The following is a 27,804-nucleotide window of genomic DNA, read 5'->3' on the forward strand; positions in this document are numbered from 1 at the left end:
TCTCCTCACTGGGACTGGGGCTGTATCTCCTCACTGGGACTGGGGCTGTATCTCCTCACTGGGACTGGAGCTATGTCTCCTCACTGGGACAGGGGCTGTATCTCCTCACTGGGACTGCGGCTGTGTCTCCTGCGACTGGAGCTGTATCTCCTCACTGGGACTGGGGCTGTGTCTCCTCACTGGGACTGGGGCTGTATCTCCTCACTGGGACTGGGGCTATGTCTCCTCACTGGGACAGGGGCTGTATCTCCTCACTGGGACTGCGGCTGTGTCTCCTGCGACTGGAGCTGTATCTCCTCACTGGGACCCGGGCTGTATCTCCTCACTGGGACTGGGGTTGTATCTCCTCTCTGGGATGGGAGCTGTATCTCCTCACTGGGACCTGGGGCTGTATCTCCTCACTGGGACTGGGGCTATGTCTCCTCACTGGGACTGGGGCTGTATCTTCTCTCTGGGTGTGGGTTGTATCTCCTCACTGGGACTGGGACTGTATCTCGTAACTGGGACTGGGACTGTATCTCCTCACTGGGACTGGGGCTGTAACTCCTCACTGGGACTGGGGCTATGTCTCCTCACTGGGACTGGGGCTGTATCTTCTCTCTGGGTGTGGGTTGTATCTCGTCACTGGGACTGGGGCTGTATCTCGTCACTGGGACTGGGGCTGTATCTCGTCACTGGGACTGGGACTGTATCTCCTCACTGGGACTGGGGCTGTAACACCTCACTGGGACTGGGGCTATGTCTCCTCACTGGGACTGGGGCTGTATCTTCTCCCTGGGTGTGGGTTGTATCTCCTCACTGGGACTGGGGCTGTATCTCCCCACTGGGACAGAGGCTGTAACTTATCATTGGGATGGTGGTGGTATCTCCTCACTGGGACGGGGGCTGTATCTCCTCACTGGGACTGGGGCGGTAAAGCCTCACTGGGACTGGGGCTGTATCTCCTCACTGGGACTGGGGCTGTATCTCCTCACTGGGACTGGAGCTATGTCTCCTCACTGGGACAGGGGCTGTATCTCCTCACTGGGACGGCGGCTGTGTCTCCTGCGACTGGAGCTGTATCTCCTCACTGGGACTGGGGCTGTGTCTCCTCACTGGGACTGGGGCTGTATCTCCTCACTGGGACTGGGGCTATGTCTCCTCACTGGGACAGGGGCTGTATCTTCTCACCGGGACTGGGGCTGTATCCCCTCACTGAGACTGAAGCTGTATCTCCCCACTGGGACAGGGGCTGTAACTTATCATTGGGACGGTGGTGGTATCTCCTCACTGGGACGGGGGCTGTATCTCCTCACTGGGACGGGGCTGTATCTCCTCACTGGGACTGGGGCGGTATCTCCTCACTGGGACTGGGGCTGTATCTCCTCACTGGGACTGGGGCTGTATCTCCTCACTGGGACCTGGGGCTGTATCTCCTCACTGGGACTGGGGCTATGTCTCCTCACTGGGACTGGGGCTGTATCTTCTCTCTGGGTGTGGGTTGTATCTCCTCACTGGGACTGTGGCTGTATCTCGTCACTGGGACTGGGACTGTATCTCCTCACTGGGACTGGGGCTGTAACTCCTCACTGGGACTGGGGCTATGTCTCCTCACTGGGACAGGGGCTGTATCTTCTCTCTGGGTGTGGGTTGTATCTCGTCACGGACTGGGGCTGTATCTCGTCACTGGGACTGGGGCTGTATCTCGTCACTGGGACTGGGACTGTATCTCCTCACTGGGACTGGGGCTGTAACACCTCACTGGGACTGGGGCTATGTCTCCTCACTGGGACTGGGGCTGTATCTTCTCCCTGGGTGTGGGTTGTATCTCCTCACTGGGACTGGGGCTGTATCTCCTCACTGAGACTGAAGCTGTATCTCCTCACTGGGACTGGGGCTGTATCTCCTCACTGGGACAGGAGCTGTATCTCCTCACGGGGACGGGGGCTGTATATCCTCACTGGGATTGTAGCTGTATCTCCTCATTAGGACTGGGGTTGTATCTCCTCACTGGCACTGGGGCTGTATCTCCTCACTGGGACTGGGCTGTATCTCCTCACTGGGACTGGGGCTGTATCTCCTCACTGGAACTGGGCTGTATCTCCTCACTGGGACAGGGGCTGTATCTCCTCACTGGGACTGGGGCTATGTCTCCCCACTGGGACTGGGGCTGTATCTTCTCTCTGGGTGTGGGTTGTATCTCCTCACTGGGACTGGGGCTGTATCTCGTCACTGGGACTGGGACTGTATCTCCTCACTGGGACTGGGGTTGTAACTCCTCACTGGGACTGGGGCTATGTCTCCTCACTGGGACGGGGGCTGTATCTTCTCTCTGGGTGTGGGTTGTATCTCCTCACTGGGACTGGGGCTGTATCTCGTCACTGGGACTGGGACTGTATCTCCTCACTGGGACTGGGGCTGTAACTCCTCACTGGGACTGGGGCTATGTCTCCTCACTGGGACTGGGGCTGTATCTTCTCCCTGGGTGTGGGTTGTATCTCCTCACTGGGACTGGGGCTGTATCTCCCCACTGGGACCGGGGCTGTAACTTATCATTGGGACGGGGGCTGTATCTCCTCACTGGGACGGGGGCTGTAACTCCTCACTGGGAGTGGGCTGTATTTCCTCACTGGGACTGGGGCTGGATCTCCTCACTGGAACTGGGGCTGTATCTCCTCACTGGGACTGGGGCTGTGTCTCCTCACTGAGACCGGGACTGTATCTCCTCAGTAGGACTGGGCAGTATCTCCTCACTGGAACTGGGGCTGGGATGTATCTCCTCACTGGGATTTGGGCTATATCCCCTCACTGAGACTGAAGCTGTATCTCCTCACTGGGACTGGGGCTATGTCTCCTCACTGGGACAGGGGCTGTATCTCCTCACTGGGACAGGGGCTGTATCTCCTCACTGGGACAGGGGCTGTATCTTCTCACGGGGAAGGGGGCTGTATCTCCTCACTGGGACTGGGGCTGTATCTCCTCACTGGGACAGGGGCTGTATCTCCTCACGGGGAAGGGGGCTGTATCTCCTCACTGGGACTGGAGCTGTATCTCCTCACTGGGACTGGGGCTTTATCTCCTCACTGGGACTGGAGCTGTATCTCCTCACTGGGACTGGGGCTGTATCTCCTCACTGGGACTGGGGCTGTATCTCCTCACTGGGACCTGGGGCTGTATCTCCTCACTGGGACGGGAGCTGTATCTCCTCACTGGGACTGGGGTTGTATCTCCTCACTGGGACTGGGGCGGTATCTCCTCACTGGGACTGGGGCTGTATCTCCTCACTGGGACTGGGGCTGTATCTCCTCACTGGGACTGGAGCTATGTCTCCTCACTGGGACAGGGGCTGTATCTCCTCACTGGGACTGCGGCTGTGTCTCCTGCGACTGGAGCTGTATCTCCTCACTGGGACTGGGGCTGAGTCTCCTCACTGGGACTGGGGCTGTATCTCCTCACTGGGACTGGGGCTGTATCTCCTCACTGGGACTGGGGCTATGTCTCCTCACTGGGACAGGGGCTGTATCTCCTCACTGGGACTGCGGCTGTGTCTCCTGCGACTGGAGCTGTATCTCCTCACTGGGACTCGGGCTGTATCTCCTCACTGGGACTGGGGTTGTATCTCCTCTCTGGGATGGGAGCTGTATCTCCTCACTGGGACCTGGGGCTGAATCTCCTCACTGGGACTGGGGCTATGTCTCCTCACTGGGACTGGGGCTGTATCTTCTCTCTGGGTGTGGGTTGTATCTCCTCACTGGGACTGGGGCTGTATCTCGTCACTGGGACTGGGACTGTATCTCGTCACTGGGACTGGGGCTGTAACTCCTCACTGGGACTGGGGCTGTATCTCCTCACTGGGACTGGGGCTGTATCTCCTCACTGGAACTGGGCTGTATCTCGTCACTGGGACTGGGACTGTATCTCGTCACTGGGACTGGGGCTGTATCTCGTCACTGGGACTGGGACTGTATCTCCTCACTGGGACTGGGGCTGTAACTCCTCACTGGGACTGGGGCTATGTCTCCTCACTGGGACTGAAGCTGTATCTCCTCACTGGGACTGGGGCTGTATCTCCTCACTGGGACAGGAGCTGTATCTCCTCACGGGGACGGGGGCTGTTTATCCTCACTGGGATTGGAGCTGTATCTCCTCATTAGGACTGGGGCTTTATCTCCTCACTGGGACTGGGGTTGTATCTCCTCACTGGCACTGGGCTGTATCTCCTCACTGGGACAGGGGCTGTATCTCCTCACTGGGACTGGGGCTATGTCTCCTCACTGGGACTGGGGCTGCATCTTCTCTCTGGGTGTGGGTTGTATCTCCTCACTGGGACTGGGGCTGTATCTCCTCACTGGAACTGGGCTGTATCTCCTCACTGGGACAGGGGCTGTATCTCCTCACTGGGACTGGGGCTATGTCTCCTCACTGGGACTGGGGCTGCATCTTCTCTCTGGGTGTGGGTTGTATCTCCTCACTGGGACTGGGGCTGTATCTCGTCACTGGGACTGGGACTGTATCTCCTCACTGGGACTGGGGCTGTAACTCCTTACTGGGACTGGGGCTATGTCTCCTCACTGGGACTGGGGCTGTATCTTCTCCCTGGGTGTGGGTTGTATCTCCTCACTGGGACTGGGGCTGAATCTCCTCACTGAGACTGAAGCTGTATCTCCTCACTGGGACTGGGGCTGTATCTCCTCACTGGGACAGGAGCTGTATCTCCTCACGGGGACGGGGGCTGTATATCCTCACTGGGATTGGAGCTGTATCTCCTCATTAGGACTGGGGCTTTATCTCCTCACTGGGACTGGGACTGAATCTCCTCACTGGGACTGGGGTTGTATCTCCTCACTGGCACTGGGGCTGTATCTCCTCACTGGGACTGGGCTGTATCTCCTCACTGGGGCTGGGGCTGTATCTCCTCACTGGAACTGGGCTGTATCTCCTCACTGGGACAGGGACTGTATCTCCTCACTGGGACTGGGGCTATGTCTCCCCACTGGGACTGGGGCTGTATCTTCTCTCTGGGTGTGGGTTGTATCTCCTCACTGGGACTGGGGCTGTATCTCCTCACTGAGACTGAAGCTGTATCTCCTCACTGGGACTGGGGCTGTATCTCCTCACTGGGACAGGAGCTGTATCTCCTCACGTGGACGGGGGCTGTATATTCTCACTGGGATTGTAGCTGTATCTCCTCATTAGGACTGGGGCTTTATCTCCTCACTGGGACTGGGACTGAATCTCCTCACTGGGACTGGGGTTGTATCTCCTCACTGGCACTGGGGCTGTATCTCCTCACTGGGACTGGGCTGTATCTCCTCACTGGGACTGGGGCTGTATCTCCTCACTGGAACTGGGCTGTATCTCCTCACTGGGACAGGGGCTGTATCTCCTCACTGGGACTGGGGCTATGTCTCCCCACTGGGACTGGGGCTGTATCTTCTCTCTGGGTGTGGGTTGTATCTCCTCACTGGGACTGGGGCTGTATCTCGTCACTGGGACTGGGACTGTATCTCCTCACTGGGACTGGGGTTGTAACTCCTCACTGGGACTGGGGCTATGTCTCCTCACTGGGACTGGGGCTGTATCTTCTCTCTGGGTGTGGGTTGTATCTCCTCACTGGGACTGGGGCTGTATCTCGTCACTGGGACTGGGACTGTATCTCCTCACTGGGACTGGGGCTGTAACTCCTCACTGGGACTGGGGCTATGTCTCCTCACTGGGACTGGGGCTGTATCTTCTCCCTGGGTGTGGGTTGTATCTCCTCACTGGGACTGGGGCTGTATCTCCCCACTGGGACAGGGGCTGTAACTTATCATTGGGACGGGGGCTGTATCTCCTCACTGGGACGGGGGCTGTAACTCCTCACTGGGAGTGGGCTGTATTTCCTCACTGGGACTGGGGCTGGATCTCCTCACTGGAACTGGGGCTGTATCTCCTCACTGGGACTGGGGCTGTGTCTCCTCACTGAGACCGGGACTGTATCTCCTCAGTAGGACTGGGCAGTATCTCCTCACTGGAACTGGGGCTGGGATGTATCTCCTCACTGGGATTTGGGCTATATCCCCTCACTGAGACTGAAGCTGTATCTCCTCACTGGGACTGGGGCTATGTCTCCTCACTGGGACAGGGGCTGTATCTCCTCACGGGGAAGGGGGCTGTATCTCCTCACTGGGACTGGGGCTGTATCTCCTCACTGGGACAGGGGCTGTATCTCCTCACGGGGAAGGGGGCTGTATCTCCTCACTGGGACTGGGGCTGTATCTCCTCACTGGGACTGGGGCTTTATCTCCTCACTGGGACTGGAGCTGTATCTCCTCACTGGGACTCGGGCTGTATCTCCTCACTGGGACTGGGGTTGTATCTCCTCTCTGGGATGGGAGCTGTATCTCCTCACTGGGACCTGGGGCTGTATCTCCTCACTGGGACTGGGGCTGTAACTCCTCACTGGGACTGGGGCTATGTCTCCTCACTGGGACTGAAGCTGTATCTCCTCACTGGGACTGGGGCTGTATCTCCTCACTGGGACAGGAGCTATATCTCCTCACGGGGACGGGGGCTGTATATCCTCACTGGGATTGGAGCTGTATCTCCTCATTAGGACTGGGGCTTTATCTCCTCACTGGGACTGGGACTGAATCTCCTCACTGGGACTGGGGTTGTATCTCCTCACTGGCACTGGGGCTGTATCTCCTCACTGGGACTGGGCTGTATCTCCTCACTGGGACTGGGGCTGTATCTCCTCACTGGAACTGGGCTGTATCTCCTCACTGGGACAGGGGCTGTATCTCCTCACTGGGACTGGGGCTATGTCTCCTCACTGGGACTGGGGCTGCATCTTCTCTCTGGGTGTGGGTTGTATCTCCTCACTGGGACTGGGGCTGTATCTCGTCACTGGGACTGGGACTGTATCTCCTCACTGGGACTGGGGCTGTAACTCCTCACTGGGACTGGGGCTATGTCTCCTCACTGGGACTGGGGCTGTATCTTCTCCCTGGGTGTGGGTTGTATCTCCTCACTGGGACTGGGGCTGAATCTCCTCACTGAGACTGAAGCTGTATCTCCTCACTGGGACTGGGACTGTATCTCCTCACTGGGACAGGAGCTGTATCTCCTCACGGGGACGGGGGCTGTATATCCTCACTGGGATTGGAGCTGTATCTCCTCATTAGGACTGGGTCTTTATCTCCTCACTGGGACTGGGACTGAATCTCCTCACTGGGACTGGGGTTGTATCTCCTCACTGGCACTGGGGCTGTATCTCCTCACCGGGACTGGGCTGTATCTCCTCACTGGGGCTGGGGCTGTATCTCCTCACTGGAACTGGGCTGTATCTCCTCACTGGGACAGGGACTGTATCTCCTCACTGGGACTGGGGCTATGTCTCCCCACTGGGACTGGGGCTGTATCTTCTCTCTGGGTGTGGGTTGTATCTCCTCACTGGGACTGGGGCTGTATCTCGTCACTGGGACTGGGACTGTATCTCCTCACTGGGACTGGAGTTGTAACTCCTCACTGGGACTGGGGCTATGTCTCCTCACTGGGACTGGGGCTATGTCTCCCCACTGGGACTGGGGCTGTATCTTCTCTCTGTGTGTGGGTTGTATCTCCTCACTGGGACTGGGGCTGTATCTCGTCACTGGGACTGGGACTGTATCTCCTCACTGGGACTGGGGCTGTAACTCCTCACTGGGACTGGGGCTATGTCTCCTCACTGGGACTGGGGCTGTATCTTCTCCCTGGGTGTGGGTTGTATCTCCTCACTGGGACTGGGGCTGTATCTCCCCACTGGGACAGGGGCTGTAACTTATCATTGGGACGGGGGCTGTATCTCCTCACTGGGACGGGGGCTGTAACTCCTCACTGGGAGTGGGCTGTATTTCCTCACTGGGACTGGGGCTGGATCTCCTCACTGGAACTGGGGCTGTATCTCCTCACTGGGACTGGGGCTGTGTCTCCTCACTGAGACAGGGGCTGTATCTCTTCACTGGGACTGAGGCTGTGTCTCCTCACTGGGACCGGGACTGTATCTCCTCAGTAGGACTGGGCAGTATCTCCTCACTGGAACTGGGGCTGGGATGTATCTCCTCACTGGGATTTGGGCTATATCCCCTCACTGAGACTGAAGCTGTATCTCCTCACTGGGACTGGGGCTATGTCTCCTCACTGGGACAGGGGCTGTATCTCCTCACGGGGAAGGGGGCTGTATCTCCTCACTGGGACTGGGGCTGTATCTCCTCACTGGGACAGGGGCTGTATCTCCTCACGGGGAAGGGGGCTGTATCTCCTCACTGGGACTGGGGCTGTATCTCCTCACTGGGACTGGGGCTTTATCTCCTCACTGGGACTGGAGCTGTATCTCCTCACTGGGACTGGGGCTGTATCTCCTCACTGGGACTGGGGCTGTATCTCCTCACTGGGACTGGGGCTGTATCTCCTCACTGGGACTGGAGCTATGTCTCCTCACTGGGACAGGGGCTGTATCTCCTCACTGGGACTGCGGCTGTGTCTCCTGCGACTGGAGCTGTATCTCCTCACTGGGACTGGGGCTGTGTCTCCTCACTGGGACTGGGGCTGTATCTCCTCACTGGGACTGGGGCTGTATCTCCTCACTGGGACTGGGGCTATGTCTCCTCACTGGGACAGGGGCTGTATCTCCTCACTGGGACTGCGGCTGTGTCTCCTGCGACTGGAGCTGTATCTCCTCACTGGGACTCGGGCTGTATCTCCTCACTGGGACTGGGGTTGTATCTCCTCTCTGGGATGGGAGCTGTATCTCCTCACTGGGACCTGGGGCTGTATCTCCTCACTGGGACTGGGGCTATGTCTCCTCACTGGGACTGGGGCTGTATCTTCTCTCTGGGTGTGGGTTGTATCTCCTCACTGGGACTGGGGCTGTATCTCGTCACTGGGACTGGGACTGTATCTCCTCACTGGGACTGGGGCTGTAACTCCTCACTGGGACTGGGGCTGTATCTCCTCACTGGGACTGGGGCTGTATCTCCTCACTGGAACTGGGCTGTATCTCGTCACTGGGACTGGGGCTGTATCTCGTCACTGGGACTGGGGCTGTATCTCGTCACTGGGACTGGGACTGTATCTCCTCACTGGGACTGGGGCTGTAACTCCTCACTGGGACTGGGGCTATGTCTCCTCACTGGGACTGAAGCTGTATCTCCTCACTGGGACTGGGGCTGTATCTCCTCACTGGGACAGGAGCTGTATCTCCTCACGGGGACGGGGGCTGTATATCCTCACTGGGATTGGAGCTGTATCTCCTCATTAGGACTGGGGCTTTATCTCCTCACTGGGACTGGGACTGAATCTCCTCACTGGGACTGGGGTTGTATCTCCTCACTGGCACTGGGGCTGTATCTCCTCACTGGGACTGGGCTGTATCTCCTCACTGGGACTGGGGCTGTATCTCCTCACTGGAACTGGGCTGTATCTCCTCACTGGGACAGGGGCTGTATCTCCTCACTGGGACTGGGGCTATGTCTCCTCACTGGGACTGGGGCTGCATCTTCTCTCTGGGTGTGGGTTGTATCTCCTCACTGGGACTGGGGCTGTATCTCGTCACTGGGACTGGGACTGTATCTCCTCACTGGGACTGGGGCTGTAACTCCTTACTGGGACTGGGGCTATGTCTCCTCACTGGGACTGGGGCTGTATCTTCTCCCTGGGTGTGGGTTGTATCTCCTCACTGGGACTGGGGCTGAATCTCCTCACTGAGACTGAAGCTGTATCTCCTCACTGGGACTGGGGCTGTATCTCCTCACTGGGACAGGAGCTGTATCTCCTCACGGGGACGGGGGCTGTATATCCTCACTGGGATTGGAGCTGTATCTCCTCATTAGGACTGGGGCTTTATCTCCTCACTGGGACTGGGACTGAATCTCCTCACTGGGACTGGGGTTGTATCTCCTCACTGGCACTGGGGCTGTATCTCCTCACCGGGACTGGGCTGTATCTCCTCACTGGGGCTGGGGCTGTATCTCCTCACTGGAACTGGGCTGTATCTCCTCACTGGGACAGGGACTGTATCTCCCCACTGGGATTGGGGCTGTGTCTCCTCACTGAGACAGAGGCTGTATCGCCTCACTGGAACGGGAGCTGTATCTCCTCACTGGGACTGGGGCTGTATCTTCTCACTGGGACTGGGACTGTATCTCCTCACTGGGACTGGGGTTGTATCTCCTCACTGGCACTAGGGCTGTATCTCCTCACTGGGACTGGGCTGTATCTCCTCACTGGGACTGGGGTTGTATCTCCTCACTGGCACTAGGGCTGTATCTCCTCACTGGGACTGGGGCTGTATCTCCTCACTGGGACGGGAGCTGTATCTCCTCACTGGGACTGGGCCGTATCTCCTCACTGGGACTGGGGCTGTATCTCCTCACTGGGACTGGGGCTATGTCTCCTCACTGGGACTGGGACTGTATCTCCTCACTGGGACTGGGCTGTATCTCCTCACTGGGACTGGGGCTGTATCTCCTCACTGGGACTGGGGTTGTATCCCCTCACTGGGTGTGGGGTGTATCTCCTCACTTGGATTGTGGCTGTATCTCCTCACTAGGATTTCGCTGTATCTCCTCATTGGGACTGGGGCTGTATCTCCTCACTGGGATTGGGGCTGTATCTCCTCACTTGTACTGGGGCTGTATCTCCTCACTGGGACTGGGGCTGTATCTCCTCACTGGGATTGGGGCTGTATCCTCGTCACTGTGACTGGGGCTGTATCTCCTCACGGGGACTGGTGCTGTATCTCCTCACTGGGATTGGGGCTGTATCTCGTCACTGGGCGTGGGGATTTATCCTCTCACTTGAACTGGGGCTGTATCTTCTCACTGGCAGTGGGCTGTATTTCCTCACTGGGACTGGGGCTGAATCTCCTCACTGGCACTGGGCTGTATCTCCTCTCTGGGACTGGGGCTGTATCTCCTCACTGGGACTGGGGCTGTATCTCCTCACTGGGATTGGGGCTGTATCCTCGTCACTGTGACTGGGGCTGTATCTCCTCACGGGGACTGGTGCTATATCTCCTCACTGGGATTGGGGCTTTATCTCGTCACTGGGCGTGGGGATTTATCCTCTCACTTGGACTGGGGCTGTATCTTCTCACTGGCAGTGGGCTGTATTTCCTCACTGGGACTGGGGCTGAATCTCCTCACTGGCACTGGGCTGTATCTCCTCTCTGGGACTGGGGCTGTATCTCCTCACTGGGTCTGGAGCTATATCTCCTCACTGGCACTGGGCCACTTTTGAAGGATAGTCTTTACAGTGTTGTCTGCTTGAAGTTGTCTCTTTAGTCAGGAGTTATTATAGATGGTGAGATTCTATGGTTTAAAAGTATTGTTGCGATGTTCCTGCCTCACACAGATCACAGGGCTGATTGTTCACTGTCCACCACAGTGACTTAGAGAAGTACAAATACTTGGAGTTATAGTGGTTTACAGCATGGAAACAGGCCCTTCAGCCCAACCTGTCCATGCCTCCCACCTTTCACAGTTAATCGCGTCCCGTTTGCCTGCGCTTGGTCCATATCCTTCCATAATTACTCTATCCAAATATCAGTTTTTTAAATGACAAAATTGTACTTGCTGCCACCACTGTGTCTAGCAGCCCTGACACTGACCACTCTCTTTGTGAAAGAAATGTCCCTCTGAACCCTTTTGTATTGCTTCCCCTGAGAATGCTCAGGTTCTGATGGGTGTCAATGGCTCACGTTGCGGCTGCTATTAAAAGGAAACAGGTCAGTTCCGATTTCCAGTGGTCTTGTGGTTATGTTACTGGGTTAATAACCCAGACGCCAGCCTAACAATCCAGAAATATGAGTTTTAATCCCACAACATCAGCTGGTGATGATTAAATCCAGCATTTAATTTATTAACTGTACCCATGAAATAACGAGATCTTCACAAAACCTTATCTATTCACCACTGGCCAGGTGCAGCAGGCCTGTTGAAATGTGGTTGATTCTTAATCAATCACTTCTCTCTACGTTGTACCAATTCTGTGACTGTCTGAACTATTGTTCTAAAAAGCCCTGGCAAGCCATCCAATTCTTGTGTTCAAGAAGGCTGCATTGCTCAACATAAATTATGGAAGAATAATGAACACTGGCCCAGTCTGAGGTGTCCAAATTCAGAGAACGAATAGAGATAAAAAAAGACACAAATGGTTGCCCTTAAAGGGGAAAACTATAATCCCTGTGAATTAGAAGGATCGAAGCAGAGAGCTAGGCCTCTGGATTATTCATTCAGTAAAATTACTGGCACACTCCCACCTTGCCCCAAAGAGAAAGGGCAGCTAGTTATACACGAGGATAGAGGATGAATAATGACATAAAGAACTTGTTCCTGTTGGTGGAAGAACGAGGAACCATTGGACACTTACTAAAGATGATTGGCAAAAAAACCAAAGACAACATGGGGAGTAACCTTCCTGCATTACAAATGGTTAGAATCTGGAATGGGAATGTTGTGGGAGGAGATTTGATTACGGCTTTCAATGATCTGAGAAGATAAATATTGTGAGACAAATTTGAAGAAGAGATTGGAGTTTTGAAGCAAATGATTCGACACATATACAAAAACCCAAATGATCTCCTTCTGCACTATAACCATTCCTTCACTCTTTGATGCTGTCATATAAAGGAGTATGAAGCATTCAATTTTAAGGTTTTTACCAAGAGATCTTTATGTGTCAAATGCTATAACATCAGTGTTTAAAATTGGATTTATCTGAGTCCACCTGCTTGCTATCATCCCTAATGCAATACTAATGATCTAATCTGAACCACGTTTTTGCCTCTATTGCATGTCAAAAGATGTGAATTTTGGCTTCTGTGTTGTGGAGTTATTTTCCATTTTAGATTGCACAGTCCTTCAATATGAAACTTAAGTCCCACACTGTACCACTAAGTTGAATCTTTGAATCGCTTTTGTGTTCAGTCTTAAAAACCAATCACAGGTCAACCAGGGACAGATGATGAGTACGACTTTTGTTTTCTGCAGTTCATGCATGAAATGCAATTATACAACAAAATGGTCCTCGCTGACATGGGAGTACAAACTAGAGACAAATTGTTCTTGGATGGAGAAAGCTATTTCCTTCTATAACACTGAAGGTTTTTGCCTACCAAAAATCTCTTCAAAGACATTTGTGTGACTCTTTGCTTAGACCTCTGAAATCGGTAGAGTCATTGAGATGTACAGTATGGAAACAGACCCTTCAGTCCAACTTGTTCATGCCCACCAGATATTTTACATTATTCAAGTACCATTTGCCAGCATTTGGTCTTCCTATACCAATGTCTTTTAAATGTTGCAATTGTACTAGCCTCCACCACTTCCTCTGACAGCTCCTTCCATACACGCACCATTCTCTGTGTGAGTAAGTTGTTCCTTAAGTCCCTTTTAAATCTTTCCCCTCTCACCCTAAATCTGTGCCCTCTAGATTTGGACTTCTGTGCAATAGTTTTCCAGGGGAGAGAATTATAGAATTCCATGGTGCCTTGTGTGAAGATTTGAAGATCCGGATGTTATAACAAATGGCCCAGATATAAATTTAAGGTTGTGCACCTTGTTTGGGATTCCCACACCATCTGTGATTAGTTCTATTTATCTTATCTTAAACACTTCAATTAGATTATTCTTTCATCTTCAACTCTAAAGGAACTACAGGTCTTGATTATGTGGTTTGGCAATGACTTAACCCATTCAGTCTTGATTTTACAATGTACCTTGAAGATCGTGCATACATTGCTGACTGCTGTTGTGTTTGACTTCAGTTGTGTATATAGTGGCTGTTGTGAAGGATCAGACTTTGACCTGGGACACTCTGAAAGGCAAGAAGGTATACATTACAGCTCTTAAACAAACTGGTTGGAATATTCCAATAGTGCTGCTGATTGCCCAGGACAAAATCCAGAACTGCAGCCTTTATAACTGTAAATAGATACTGTTTTGTTTGACTGGAAGTATACATTATTGGCTAACATTAGCTTTGTTCAGTCAGAATTTCGTTCCTATCCCTTTATCTGTTTTGTGAACACTGTGGCTAGTGGCTGCCTAATGGTGAAGTATTTCTGTTTTCTCAGCCATGATTTCCTATCCTCTAGCCATGGGGGGACATGGTGGCTCAGTGGTTAGCACTGCTGCCTCACAGCAGCAGGGATCCAGGTTCAATTCTAGCCTCAGGCGACTGTCTGTGTGGAGTTTACATATTTTCCCCGTGTCTGTGTGGGTTTCCCCTGGGCGCTCTGCGATTTCCTCCCACAGTTCAAGGATTACGTGGATTGGACAAGCTAAATTGCCCATTGTGGCCAGGAATATGCTGGTTAAGTAGATTAGCCATGGGATATGCAGGCCTCCAGTAATAGGGGAGGGGCATGGGTCTGGTTAAGCTGCTCTTTGACTGGTCAGTGTGAATTCAATGGTCTGAATGACCTGCTTCCACACTGTAGGGATTCTATGAGATGAGATTCCTTTACACTTCCTTTCACTGTTGATTGCTGTGGTGGGATCTCTGTCAGGAACGCACAGTCTTAGCCAAGTTTATCTGAGTTGTTACTGCAGCTCTGATCACTGATAGACTTAGCTCCGTGTGAGCTCAATCTCTTTGGACTCTGCTACTTCCCAATACGCCGTAGGAAAACAAACTTGGAGTCGATAGGTGATTTGGAATACTGGATTGATGTTAAAAATAGAGAGACTGATCCTATGCCCATTTAAGTAAAGAGAGTTGCGGCCTTCTTCTTCTGACAGTGTCCTTTCAATCCAGTCCTCAAGATCTCACTTTTTCCCATAACCATCGCGCAACCCTCTCTCCTGTCACCAGCTTGTCAAATCTCCCTCATAGCAGCCGTACCTTTCCATTAGACATCTTCCTTCTAGGTTTTCCAATGTTATGTTAACTCCCTCTTTCACGTCCTCAATCAAACCCCCACCACCCGTATCCCTGCTTCCACAATTTGCTCTCTCTCCATTCTGTTATACACAGTGAGACCTGTCTTCCCATTCTGAAGGAGCTGGCCCAGGCCTGGATGGGCTAAGTGTACTCCTGCTGTACTGTGGTAGTGATGCAGAACCTTTCCTGTTCCAAATAGCTGGCCCTTTTGTCTTGATTCTGTCTCCATTGGTGACTGTGTTGAATTCCTATTGCTGCAGCTAACAACTGTTACTTTTGCAACAAAGCAATGTTTTTCAGTGAAAGCTGCGCTGCAGGGGCGGGTCCTGACTCCAAGCTGTGCTCTCAGTGTGCTTTCAGATACACAGTTTGTTTCCGAGCTCTTTGCGTAACAATTCCCAAAAGGTGATTGGAAATCATCAGGCCACTTTATATTTGCCTGACCTTTTATATCCATTTGGAACTCAGAGACTGGGAGAGCCACATGTCAGTTTTCTGGAGGCCTTTTCACAACCTCCCACAGCCGAGAGGTGGTCACACTGGGAGTTCAGTACTCAGATGTCAAGCAGCCTCTGCTGTAAATGTGGAGCCCTGTCTAATTTGACAGGTTGTGGACATAAAGGCATAGGGTCGCATGGTGGCTCAGCCATTAGTACTGCTGCCTCACAGCACCAGGAACCCAGGCAACTGTCGGTGTGGAGTTTGCACACTCTCCCCGTGTCCTCTGGATGCTCTGGTTTCCTCCCACAGTCTGAAGATGTGCAGATTATCCAGATTGGCCATGCAAATTGCCCATAGTGTCCAGGGATGTGCAGGCTAGGTGGGTTAGCCTTGGAAACAGCAGGGTTATGGGGATAGGGATGTAGGATGCTGTTCAGGAGAGTAGTGTGGATTCGATGGACCAAATGGCCTGCTTCTGCACTGTAGGGATTCTACGAATGATTCTATACCTCACCAGTTCAATGTTTCTGTCCTCTTTTGAATCATACAATTGTTACAGTGTAGATGGAGGTCATTCAGCCCGAAGTGCCTATACTGGTTCTATTACCTCAGGCAAATCTTCTGCCTTTTTTCCCATATCCCTGTGCACTGTTCCTAGCCAAATATTATCCAATGCCTGCTTGAATGCCTCACCACATTACCAGCTAGAGCATTCCATACCCTATCTAAAGGATAGTCATTTACCAGAACAAAGCGCTTCTTTCCCATTAGAGAAAGTGAAAACTACAGGCTGAACATGCAGGTCATCACACCTCAGGCAAGGGAGAAAGAGCAACAAGGGGGACAGAGCAAAAAGGAACTGAGCCCACACTATTAGCATCACTTGACATGATAAACCTGTTATCCAGTCATCAGAGCTAACTGACTTGCTCAGTTAAAAAGTATTTTTTCACATCAGACAGGATTGAAGAAGCTGGGGATACTTTCTGGCCCAAGGCTGGAATCAAACCTGGACCCAGGTTCTATTCCGGCCTCAGGTAACTGTCCATGTGGAGTTTGCACATTCTCCCCGTGTCTGTGTGGGTTTCCTCCGGGTGCTCCAGTTACCTCCCACAGTCCAAAGATGTGCAGGTTAGGTGAATTGGCCACGCTAAATTGTCCAGTGTTCGGTGCATTAATCAGTGGGAAATGGGTCTGGGTGGGTTAACCTTTGGAGGGTCGGTGTTGATTTACTGGGTCGAAGGGCCTTTTTCCACACTGTAGGGAATCTAATTTAATTTAATCTAATCAATCTATCCCCATACCCAAAGTGTGTCAATATCCTGTGTCAAGGGAGAGGGTGGAGTGTCAGTTATTCGGTACTCCTGTGGTTGACAGATGCTCCTAAACCATAGTTAAGTCACTAGTTGGATATAGATACGGTGAGACATTGGCAGCAGTTTATGAGTATTCCAATGAGGTCCTGCTTCAGAGAATACTATTGTGGACAATGGGAGTGAGGTGCTTTGAGCAGTGTGGGTGATTGGGAGGGGTGTGAGATCATAGAATCCCTACGGGGTGGAAGCAGTTTGTTCGGCCCATCGAGTCTGCACCAACCCTCCAAAGTGGATCCCACCCCAGCCAAACCCCACACTATCCCTGTACGTTTCCCATCAATCAGCGAGCTATGTTTCTGACAGATCCTTGATTGACTTTTTTTCGTTGATTTCTGAAATCTTTGGTGTAATGACAACATGACTGCTGAGAGTGAAAATCAAATCAAATCTATAATTTCTAAAAACATATTACTGATTAAAATTTCTTTCAGGTGCCTGGCAGAGAAGGGGGATGTTACTTTCATTAAGCATGCAACTGTTTTAGACAACACCGATGGTATGTGTGAGTTCCTGGTCTTTTAATGCTAGATATACAAGATAACACCATCTGACCATTCAATGCATGAACCTTCTATTCAGTTGTCCAGTTTGATCCATGTTAATTATTTGATGAAATTGAGAGAGTAGGTATCGGGGTAACATGTGTTCCATCATTGTATGGTTAATAGGCCCTGGAACTCCGTGAGACCTACATTTTAGACCATTAGATGTTTTTTTTCCATTCATTTGTGGGATGTAGGCATCGCTGGCTTGCCAGCATTTATTGCCCGTCCCCAATTGCCCTTGGGAAGGGGTTGAAGGCCATTCAGCCCACTGAGTCTGCTTTGGCTTTCAGTGAGCTCATGGCTGATCTGATAATCCTCCATATTCCCCATACACTTTAATAATCATACCCAACAAAATTCCATGGCTAAATTGGATGGCCCACCAGAGCAGGCATGATGGGAGCTTCTGATCAGAAGAGTTGGGTGGGTGCATCTGCCTGAGAAAGATTTGGCTCGGGAATCTTGCTGGCAGTGAGATACCAATGACTCATGAATACGATTTAAAGCCAATTATCCCTGAGGCCACCTGGATTTACAGGTGGTTCCAGGTTTCCTGTAGCTGGCCTATAATTCCTGAAGGCTGTCCAATGATCCCTGTCAGATATTCCAATGGCCTCATGATAGGGAAGGTGCCTCTTTCTCAGGCACTCAGTGACTTTATCTAAACTCCTTATTGTTTTGCAACCTTTCTCTTCTCCAAAGAGAAGAACTCAGCTTCTCGAGTTTATCTTCATGACCAAAGTCCCTCACTCCAAAGATCATCAAAAGCTTAAACACACGCACCAACAGATTCAAGAACAGCTTCTTTCCCACTGTTGTTGGACTACTAAATGGAATGGATCTCTCAAATTTTAAATTTAATGTTGATCTCACTCTTTGTGCACGTTCTCTGCAGCCGTAACATTGTTTTCCTCACTCTGTTCTATTAACTTTCTGCACTTTGTGTGATATGATCTGCCCGTACTGCATGCAAAACAAAACATTTCACTGGAGCTAAGCACATGTGACAATAATAAATCACATCATGTCAAAAACGTTTTTGTAAATATTTTCTGCAACCTCGCTAAAGCCTTAATATCCTTCCTAAAATGTAATGCTCTGGAATTCTCAGTTAAGACTGAACCAAAACATCGTTATAATGTTCTTGTTTTTGTACTCTGTGCCTTTACTAACAAAGTTCAAAGCCTTGTGCCTTTCTCAACCTGCCCTGTCATCTTCATTGATTCAGGCATATGTAGTCCCAACACTCTCTATTCAGGCCCTTTAGAGAATTGTACCCTGTCGGACAAACCCTAATGATACAGAGTTTTTTGAGACATATCAGTGACACGTTTAAGCAAATCTATAGGAAAAATATGTGTGAATAAGTAAACTAAAGAAACCCTAACAACTCAATAAACAGTAACATTGCCTCAACAATAGCACCCTGTCTCAGTCAGCATATGTGGTTTTAGATCTGACTGCAAACATTTGAGCACAAACTTTTGTTGAATGCTTGAGTACAGTATTGTGGAATAGAGTCAAGATTAGGAAAAAAACTGAGATCAGAGGAATGGTTCTGATAAAATTAATGAGGTATTCAACAGACATGGAGGAAATGCTTCACCTTTGCCAAGTTACTGGGAACTGAGAGTCAGCACCATGTAAAACAAAGGGAGTAATTCACTATCAACCATTCCATTTTACTACCCAAGACAAATTTCACCTACATGAAGTCAAGATTAGGTTAGATTACTTACAGTGTGGAAACAGGCTCTTCGGCCCAACAAGTCCACACCGACCCGCCGAAGCGAAACTCACCATACCCCTACATTTACCCCTTACCTAACACTATGGGCAATTTAGCATGGCCAATTCACCTGACCCACACATCTTTGGACTGTGGGAGGAAACCGGAGCACCCGGAGGAAACCCCCACGCAGACACGGGGAGAATGTGCAAACTCCACACAGTCAGTCGCCTGAGGTGGGAAATGAACCCGGGTCTCTGGCGCTGTGAGGCAGCAGTGCTAACCACTATGCCACCGTGCCACCCACTAAGTCAAATCCAAAACTACTTTCTGATCTAGTACAGGAGCTTATACAGCCTCATATTCAGTCTCATATTAATTTACTTTCAAAGTCATCTTAGAAACGTTAATTATTTTATTATTAACCATTCTGAGGCTTTCTTATTGGAGTATTAGCAAAGAAGCCTGGGATCACTTTCCTCAGTGGTTCTAATTCACGTGAGGTAAGAAGGGAATCAAACTGTGATGTGATGGAAGGACTGGATTATTTTGAGGTCAGTTGCTCTGTAGGTAAGGTTTTGAATCTGTGTACCACTGCTCTGTGTATTCTAAACCAATTGATGTTTCACTTTCAAGGTAATTCACAAGAGGAGTGGGCTACAGGTCTCAACTCCAGTGACTTTAAGCTGCTGTGCCTCAATGGCACTCAGGCTCCAGTAACAGATTATAAGACGCGTCACTTGGCACAAGTACTAGCTCAGACATTTGCATCTCATGTAGAGACAAGGGGTCAAGTGGTGCAGTTTTTAAAAGACCAACAAGTGAGTATTTGGGCTTGACCAAATGTTTGGGGTTTGCCTGTGCACACTATGTTTAGTGTTTACTGTTTAATTATAATCAGAATCAATCTTCAGGTTTGAGTTATGGAGCCATACAGCATGGAAAAAGATCCTTCAGTCCAACTTTAAGCTATCACAAACTTTAAAGAATTATGTACCTGCACCCCTAAGTCCCTCTGTTCTACAACACTGCCGAGGCCTAACCATTAATTGTATAAGCCCTTCCCACATTTATCCAGATTTTTCAACCCATTGACCCATTTGATCAAGATCCTTTTGTGATTTTAGAAAACCTTCTTTACTGCCACCCTTTTTGGTGTCATCTGCAAACTTATTAGCTATGCATTCTATATTCTCATCAAAATAACTTATATAAATGACAAATGAAAGAGGACCCAGAACCGATCCCTGTAGAACACCACTGGCCACAGGCCTCCAGTCTGAAAAGCAACCCTTCACCATTACTCTCTGTCTCCTGCCATTAAGCCAATTATGTATCCAATTGGCAAGACCACCAAAAATCATTGACCTCATCATTGACCTCATTGCAAACATTTCAGAATGGTGTACAATCGTGAAGGGATTTTACTCAGTACTTGACTTATGATGCATCTGCCATAGGAGAACTGGACAATGGAAAAGCATTTAATCAATGCTGTACCTTACTGGGAATATTTGAGGCAGTGTATGGGAGTATTCACTGTATTTTAATCTGTGCTGTACCAGACCTGGTCTATTCCTCACCTGGCAGAGAAAATAATAACTTCCCTTGAAAGTTTCAGCGTAGTTTATTTAAATGTGGCACACTAGTCTGTAATGGGCGTTCTTTAGCTTCAGAAAAAGACATGTCTGAAAATTGGAGGGACAATGTATTACTGAGCAATGATCAAATCTCAGGCATGATGGTTCAGTGGTTAGCACTGCTGCCTCACAGCACCAGAGACCTGGGTTCAATTCCCGCCTTGGGCAACTGTCTGTGTGGAGTTAGCACATTCTCCCCATGTCTGCATGGGTTTGCTCTGGTTTCCATCCACAGATGTGCAGGTTAGGTGAATGGGCCATGCTAAATTGCCCGTAGTGTTAGTTGCATTAGTCAGAGGGAAATGGGTCTGGGTAGGTTTCTCTTCGGATGGTCTGCGTGGACTTGTTGGGCCGAAGGGCCTGTTTCCACACTGTAGGGAATGTAATCATCAATGTGGGAGTGGTGTATCTCATTGGAAAGGAGTGGACCATATGAATTTTGACATGGTATCTGACTGTACCCAGGTTTAAACGGCTCCAGTAGAACTTTTCAGGTTTGTTTGGCAAACAACCCGGTGTGGATATTTCCTGGGAAATGTAAGAATCCCTTCTTGAAATTGAGCCATCACTCAACATAATCCATAAATCCTCACAGTTCAGAGACAGGAAACATCTCCTTCTATGTCCTGAAACTCAGTAAAAGGTTTATCATCTCATCCTGTAGCATTTGTGTTGTGATCCAAGCGTGAAAGATGACTGGTTTAAATCAGAGTACCCTGGAAAGGAAAACTATCACAAAATGTTTGACAAGCCGGTGAAGCTAGACACCTCACACTGTTCTTTGGCAGTAAACAGTTGAGTAGTTTCCTTAACAGGACATAACCATCAGTCTAAACAAAGATGTTTTGCTTACCACACAGGTGTGATACCAGGTTTGTAGGCACTACATCCCAATAACTGGTGGATTGTATCAAATATCTCTCTGCTTGTTTGTGTTGGCAGTATGCCAACTGTGTTCTAACAGACCCTGCTTGCTAAACCCAGACCATCATGTCCAACATATTAAATTTGATTCTACTATTGGATAGCATTAACTAAATAATCCCCACTAGAAACGAGCTTAACAAGATGTGACCGTGTGATTTATTTGCATGTTATGGGAGCGGTATGTATTCATGCACAGGACCCTTTTCTGTGCAGACAAGCAGAAGATTTGTAGCTCGGGTGTCCGTTGTTGTGGTTCTGTTCGCCGAGCTGGAAGTTTTTGCTGCAAACTTTTCGTTCCCTGGCTAGCCTGCAGCAAAAACGTCCAGCTCGGCGAACAGAACCACAACAGACAAGCAGAATTTGGCCATATATTGCACCTTTGTCTTTGGAAGCTGCCAAACCTGTTGTCTCTCCATGGTAACACACTGAGCAATCAGAATCTACCTCCCTGGCCCGATCTTTTTGAGCTAACGAAAACATTGAAAGTTAACAGCTCCGACAGTATCACCACGTCAGTCATGGCTTAAGCACATAAAATTGAAGTTTTACAAAAAAAGTCACATTTCCTGCCCAGTAGACTAATTTTTCCATTCCCCTCACTTTGTTCTCATGCTATAGAAGTTGGTGTTCCCTCTCCTAAGTTGGGTTCTTTGTGTTCGAATTTTGATGAGTGGAAGGCTTTGACTTTATGTCTCTTTTCAGCCATGTTTTAATAATCTAACCATATCAGAATTTACTTGGGGAGGGCAAAGTTTTATTTACCAGCACCCAAATCTTAAACCCGAGTGATCAAAACTTATTTGAGGGGAATGGAAAAATTAGTCTACTGGGCAGGAAATGTGACTTTTTTTGTAAAACTTCAATTTTATGTGCAACTATTTTATTAGAATTCTACAAATATCATGGGTATGTTAAATTCTAACTAACCTGAAAAACTACACTTAAAGTGACATTTTTGGAATCTGTTTATAAATACTGTAGCTTTGTGAAATGCTTGCTAGTGGCATGGTGGCTTAGTGGTTAGCACTGCTGCCTCACAGTGTGAGGAACTCAATTCCAGCCTCACATGACTGTCTGTATGGAGTTTGTACATTCTCCCCGTGTCTGCATGGGTTTCCTCCGGGTGCTCCGGTTTCCTTCCACAGTCCAGGGCTGTGCAGGTCAGGTGAATTGGCCATGCTAGATTGCCCATTGTGCCCAAGGATGTGTTGGTTAGGTGGACACGCCAAAGGAAAGGAGGAATAAGGTAGGGGTTGTGAGTCTGGGTGGGTTGCTTTTCGGAGAGTTGGTGCAGAATTGTTGGGCTGAGTGGCCTGTTTCCAAGCTGTAGGGATTCTGTGGCTTTCCCAAAGACTAAATGATTAGAAATTCTGATCAGCATTAACAGGATTGATTTTCACTACCTCTAAATACAACCATTTGATTAGGTCAAGAGATTAAATACTGTTCTAGTTGTTAGAGAGTCATGGAATCATGCAGCACGGAGTCTGTTCCTTTGTCCCAAATTGGTCCATGCTGACCAAACTGTCCATCTATACTAACCCCATTTCCCTGCATTAGCCTATATCCTTCTAAACCTTTCCTATCCATGCATTTGTCCAAATGGCTTTTAAATATTGATAATGTACCCGCCTCAACCACTTCCACAGCTCATTCTACATGCATACCATCCTCTGTGTAAAAAAAGTTGCCCCTCAGGTTCCCTTTTATTCTTTCTCCTTTAATCTTAATCTGATGCCCTCTGGTCCTCAATTCCCCAACACCGGGAAAAAGACTGAGTGCATTCACCCTATCCATGCCTCTCATGATCTTATATAACTCCATAATATGCCCCCTCAGTTTTCTACACTTCCTACACAAAGGAAAAAGTCCTAGCGTGTTCAACCTCTAACTACAATTCAAATCATTGAGATCAGGCAATATCCTTCTAAATTTCTCCTGAACTCTTTCCAGTTTGATAACATCCTTCCTATAACAAGGTGACCAAAACTGAACACAATACTCCAAGTATGGCCCCATCAATGTCCTCTATAACAGCAACACAACTTTCTAGCTTCAATACTCAATCCCTGACTGATGAAGACCAGTGAGCCAAAAGCCCTGTCTAGCTGTGACTCCACTTTCAGAGAACTGTGAACCCAAATTCCAAGATCCCTCTGTTCCACTACAATCCTTAAAGCCCGGTCATTTACCATGAAACTCCTACCTTGACTTGACTTTCCAAAATGCAAGACCTCACACTTATCTATATTAAACTCCATTTGCCATTTCCTGGCCCACTTGCCCAGCTGATCAAAGTCCTGCTGCAATTTCTGATAACCTTCCTCACTGTCCATGATACCACTTATTTAAGCGTCATCAGCAAATTTACTAATCATGCCTTGTACATTCTCATCATTGATATAGATAACAAACAACAATGGACCCAGCATTGACCCCTGAGTCACTCCACTAGTCACAGGCCTCCAATCCAACAAGCATCCTTCCTTCCAATATTACCCTCTGCTTCCTACCATGAAGCCAATTTTGTATCCAATGCTCCCGGATTCCATATAATCTAACCTTCCAGAGAAGCCTGTCATTCACTTAACACAGGCCTTATTGAAGTCCATATAGACAACCACCTGACGAAGGAGCAGCACTCTGAAAGCTAGTACTTCCAAATAAACCTGTTGGACAATAACTTGGTGTTGTGCGATTTTTAACTTTGTACACCAGCATCTCCAAATCATATAGTCTACATCTATGTCCCTGCCCTCGTCAGCTTTCCTGTTTACTCCATTAGAGAATTTTAACAAATTTGTGAGGCATGATCTCCCATGCACAAAGCCATGCTGACTACTCCTAATCAAACCTTATCTTTCCAAATGAATGTGTATCTTATCTCTCACAATCTTCTCAAGTAACTTACCCACCACAGATACGAAGCTGACTGGACTATTGTTGAATTGAATTGTTAAATTGAATTGAATTAGAATGCACTTTATTCTCGCATATACTCATATTGCTTCCAAGATGGTTGGAGGAAAGTATCGAGGGGATGTCAGAGGCGGGACCTTTATACAGAGTTGTGAGAGCATGGAATGCATTGCCAGCAGCGGTTGTGGAAGCAAGGTCATTGGGGACATTTAAGAGACTGCTGGACATGCATATGGTCACAGAAATTTGAGGGTGCATCCACGAGGATAAGTGGTTGGCACAACATCTTGGGCTGAAGGGCCTGTTCTGTGCTGTACTGTTCTATGTTCTATTGATTACAGTGAAATGTTTATACGTCACCACTTACCGCACCATCGTAGATACAAAGGTAACTAGATACAGCTTCTTCAGATGCAAAATCTTAGCCTTTTGGCTCAGATCTATTCTTATCAGAAGGGGTGTCAACTTGTGCTGCCTGACTTGCTGTGCTTTTCCAGTACCACTCTAATCTAAGTTAAAAATCACACAACACCAGGTTATAATCCAATAGGTTTAACTGGAAGCACTAGCTTTTGAAGCACCGCTCCTTCATCAGGTGGTTGTGGAATAAACAATTGTAAGACACAGAATTTATAGCAAAAGTTTACAGTGTGATGTAACTGAAATTATACATTGAATAATACCTTGATTGTTTGTGGAGTCTTTCATCTGTTCAAATGTCATGATAGTTTCACTTCATTCATGTGTAAATCATAAAACTTTTTTTTAAAAGTTGCATTCTCAGGTTAATTGTAACAATTGGTGTTAGCTAGACGACCCCACTCCCAGCTCCACACCCACACCAGATCCCAGCTTCCAGCCCTGCCGAGTTTTCACCATCCCTCCTGACCTCCCCCTCACTGAGGACGAATGATCAGTCCTCAGCAAAGGACTCACCTTCATCCCCCTCTATCCAAGCATCAATGAATTTAATACACGCCGTGACGTCGAACAATTCTTCCATCGCCTCCGCCTCCAAGCTTACTTTCACAATCAGGATTCCCGCCTCCCTTCCAAGGACCCCTACGCCCTCCTCCAACACACTGCATCCACCTGGACACCCCGCGCTGGCCTATTACCTGCCCTCGACCTCTTCATTTCCAACTGCTGCCGGGACATTAACTGCCTCAACCTGTCTACCCCCCTCCCCCACTCTAACCTCTCACCCTCACAACGCGCAGTCCTCCAATCCCTCTGCTCCAATCCCAACCTCACCATCAAGCCAGCGGATAAAGGGGGTGCAGTGGTAATTTGGCGCACTGACCTCTACACCGCTGAAGCCAAACACCAACTCGAGGACACCTCTTCCTACTACCCCCTCAACCATGACTCCACCCCCCCCATCACCAAACCATCATCTCCCAGACCATACAGAACCTCATCACCTCAGGAGATCTCCCACCCGCAGCTTCCAACCTCATAGTCTGGGAACCCCACACTGCCCGGTTCTACCTCCTTCCCAAGATCCACAAGCCTGACCACCCTGGCCGACCCATTGTCTCAGCATGCTCCTGCCCCACAGAACTCATTTCTACCTACCTCGACACTGTCCTATCCCCCCTAGTCCAGGAACTCCCCACATACGTTCAAGACACCACCCACACCCTCCACTTCCTCCAAGACTACCGTTTCCCCTGCCCCCAGTGCCTCATCTTCACCATGGATATCCAATCCCTCTCCACCTCCATCCGCCATGATCAGGGCCTCCAAGCCCTCCGTTTTTTCATCTCCAGACGTCCCCAACAGTACCCTTCCACTGACACTCTCATTCATTTGGCCGAACTGGTCCTCACCCTTAACAATTTCTTCTTTGAATCCCCCCACTTCTTCCTGACCAAAGGGGTAGCCATAGGCACACGTATTGGCCCCAGCTATGCCTGTCTCTTTGTTGGCTATGTAGAACAGTTTATCTTCCGTAATTACACCGGCACCACTCCCCACCTCTTCCTCCGCTACATTGATGACTGCATTGGCGCCACCTCGTGCTCCCGCGAGGAGATTGAGCAATTCATTAACTTCACCAACACATTCCACCCTGACCTTAAATTTACCTGGACCATCTCTGACACCACCCTCCCCTTCCTGGACCTCCCCATCTCCATTAATGACGACCAACTTGACACTGACATTTTTTACAAACCCACCGACTCCCACAGCTACCTGGATTACACCTCTTCCCACCCTATCTCTTGCAAAAATGCCATCCCATATTCCCAATTCCTCCGCCTCCACCGTATCTGCTCCCAGGAGGACCAGTTCCACCATAGAACACACCAGATGGCCTCCTTCTTTAGAGACCGCAATTTCCTTTCCCACGTGGTTAAAGATGCTTTCCAAAGCATCTCGTCCACATCCCGCACCTCCGCCCTCAGACCCCGCTCCTCCAACCCTAACAAGGACAGAACGCCCCTGGTGCTCACCTTCCACCTTACAAACCTTCGCATAAACCAAATCATCCACCAACATTTCCGCCACCTCCAAAAAGACCCCACCACCAGAGATATATTTCCCTCCCCACCCCTTTCCGCCTTCCGCAAAGACCGTTCCTTCCATGACTACCTGATCAGGTCTACACCCCCCTACAACCCACTCTCCCATCCTGGCACTTTCCTCTGCCACCGCAGGAACTGTAAAACCTGCGCCCACACCTCCTCCCTCACCTCTATCCAAGGCCCTAAAGGAGCGTTCCACATCCATCAAAGTTTTACCTGCACATCCACTAATATCATTTATTGTATCCGTTGCTCCTGATGCAGTCTCCTCTACATTGGGGAGACTGGGCGCCTCCTAGTAGAGCGCTTTAGGGAACATCTCCTGGACACCCGCACCAATCAACCACACCGACCCGTGGCCCAACATTTCAACTCCCCCTCCCACTCTGCCGAGGACATGGAGGTCCTGGGCCTTCTTCACTGCCGCTCCCTCACCACCAGACACCTGGAAGAAGAACGCCTCATCTTCCACCTTGGAACACTTCAACCTCAGGGCATCAATGTGGACTTCAACAGTTTTCTCATTTCCCCTTCCCCCACCTCACCCTAGTTCCAAACTTCCAGCTATCCCCATGACTTGTCCAGACTTGTCCTACCTGCCTATCATCTTTTCCACCTATCCACTCCACCCTCTCCTCCCTGACCTATCACCTTCATCCCCTCCCCCACTCACCTATTGTACTCTATGCTATTTTCTCCCCACCCCCAGCCTGCTCTAGCTTATCTCTCCACGCTTCAGGCTCACTGCCTTTATTCCTGATGAAGGGCTTTTGCCTGAAACGTCGATTTTGCTGCACTTTGGATGCTGCCTGA

Source organism: Hemiscyllium ocellatum, chromosome 13, assembly GCF_020745735.1.
Source record: "Hemiscyllium ocellatum isolate sHemOce1 chromosome 13, sHemOce1.pat.X.cur, whole genome shotgun sequence".
NCBI lineage: Eukaryota > Metazoa > Chordata > Chondrichthyes > Orectolobiformes > Hemiscylliidae > Hemiscyllium > Hemiscyllium ocellatum.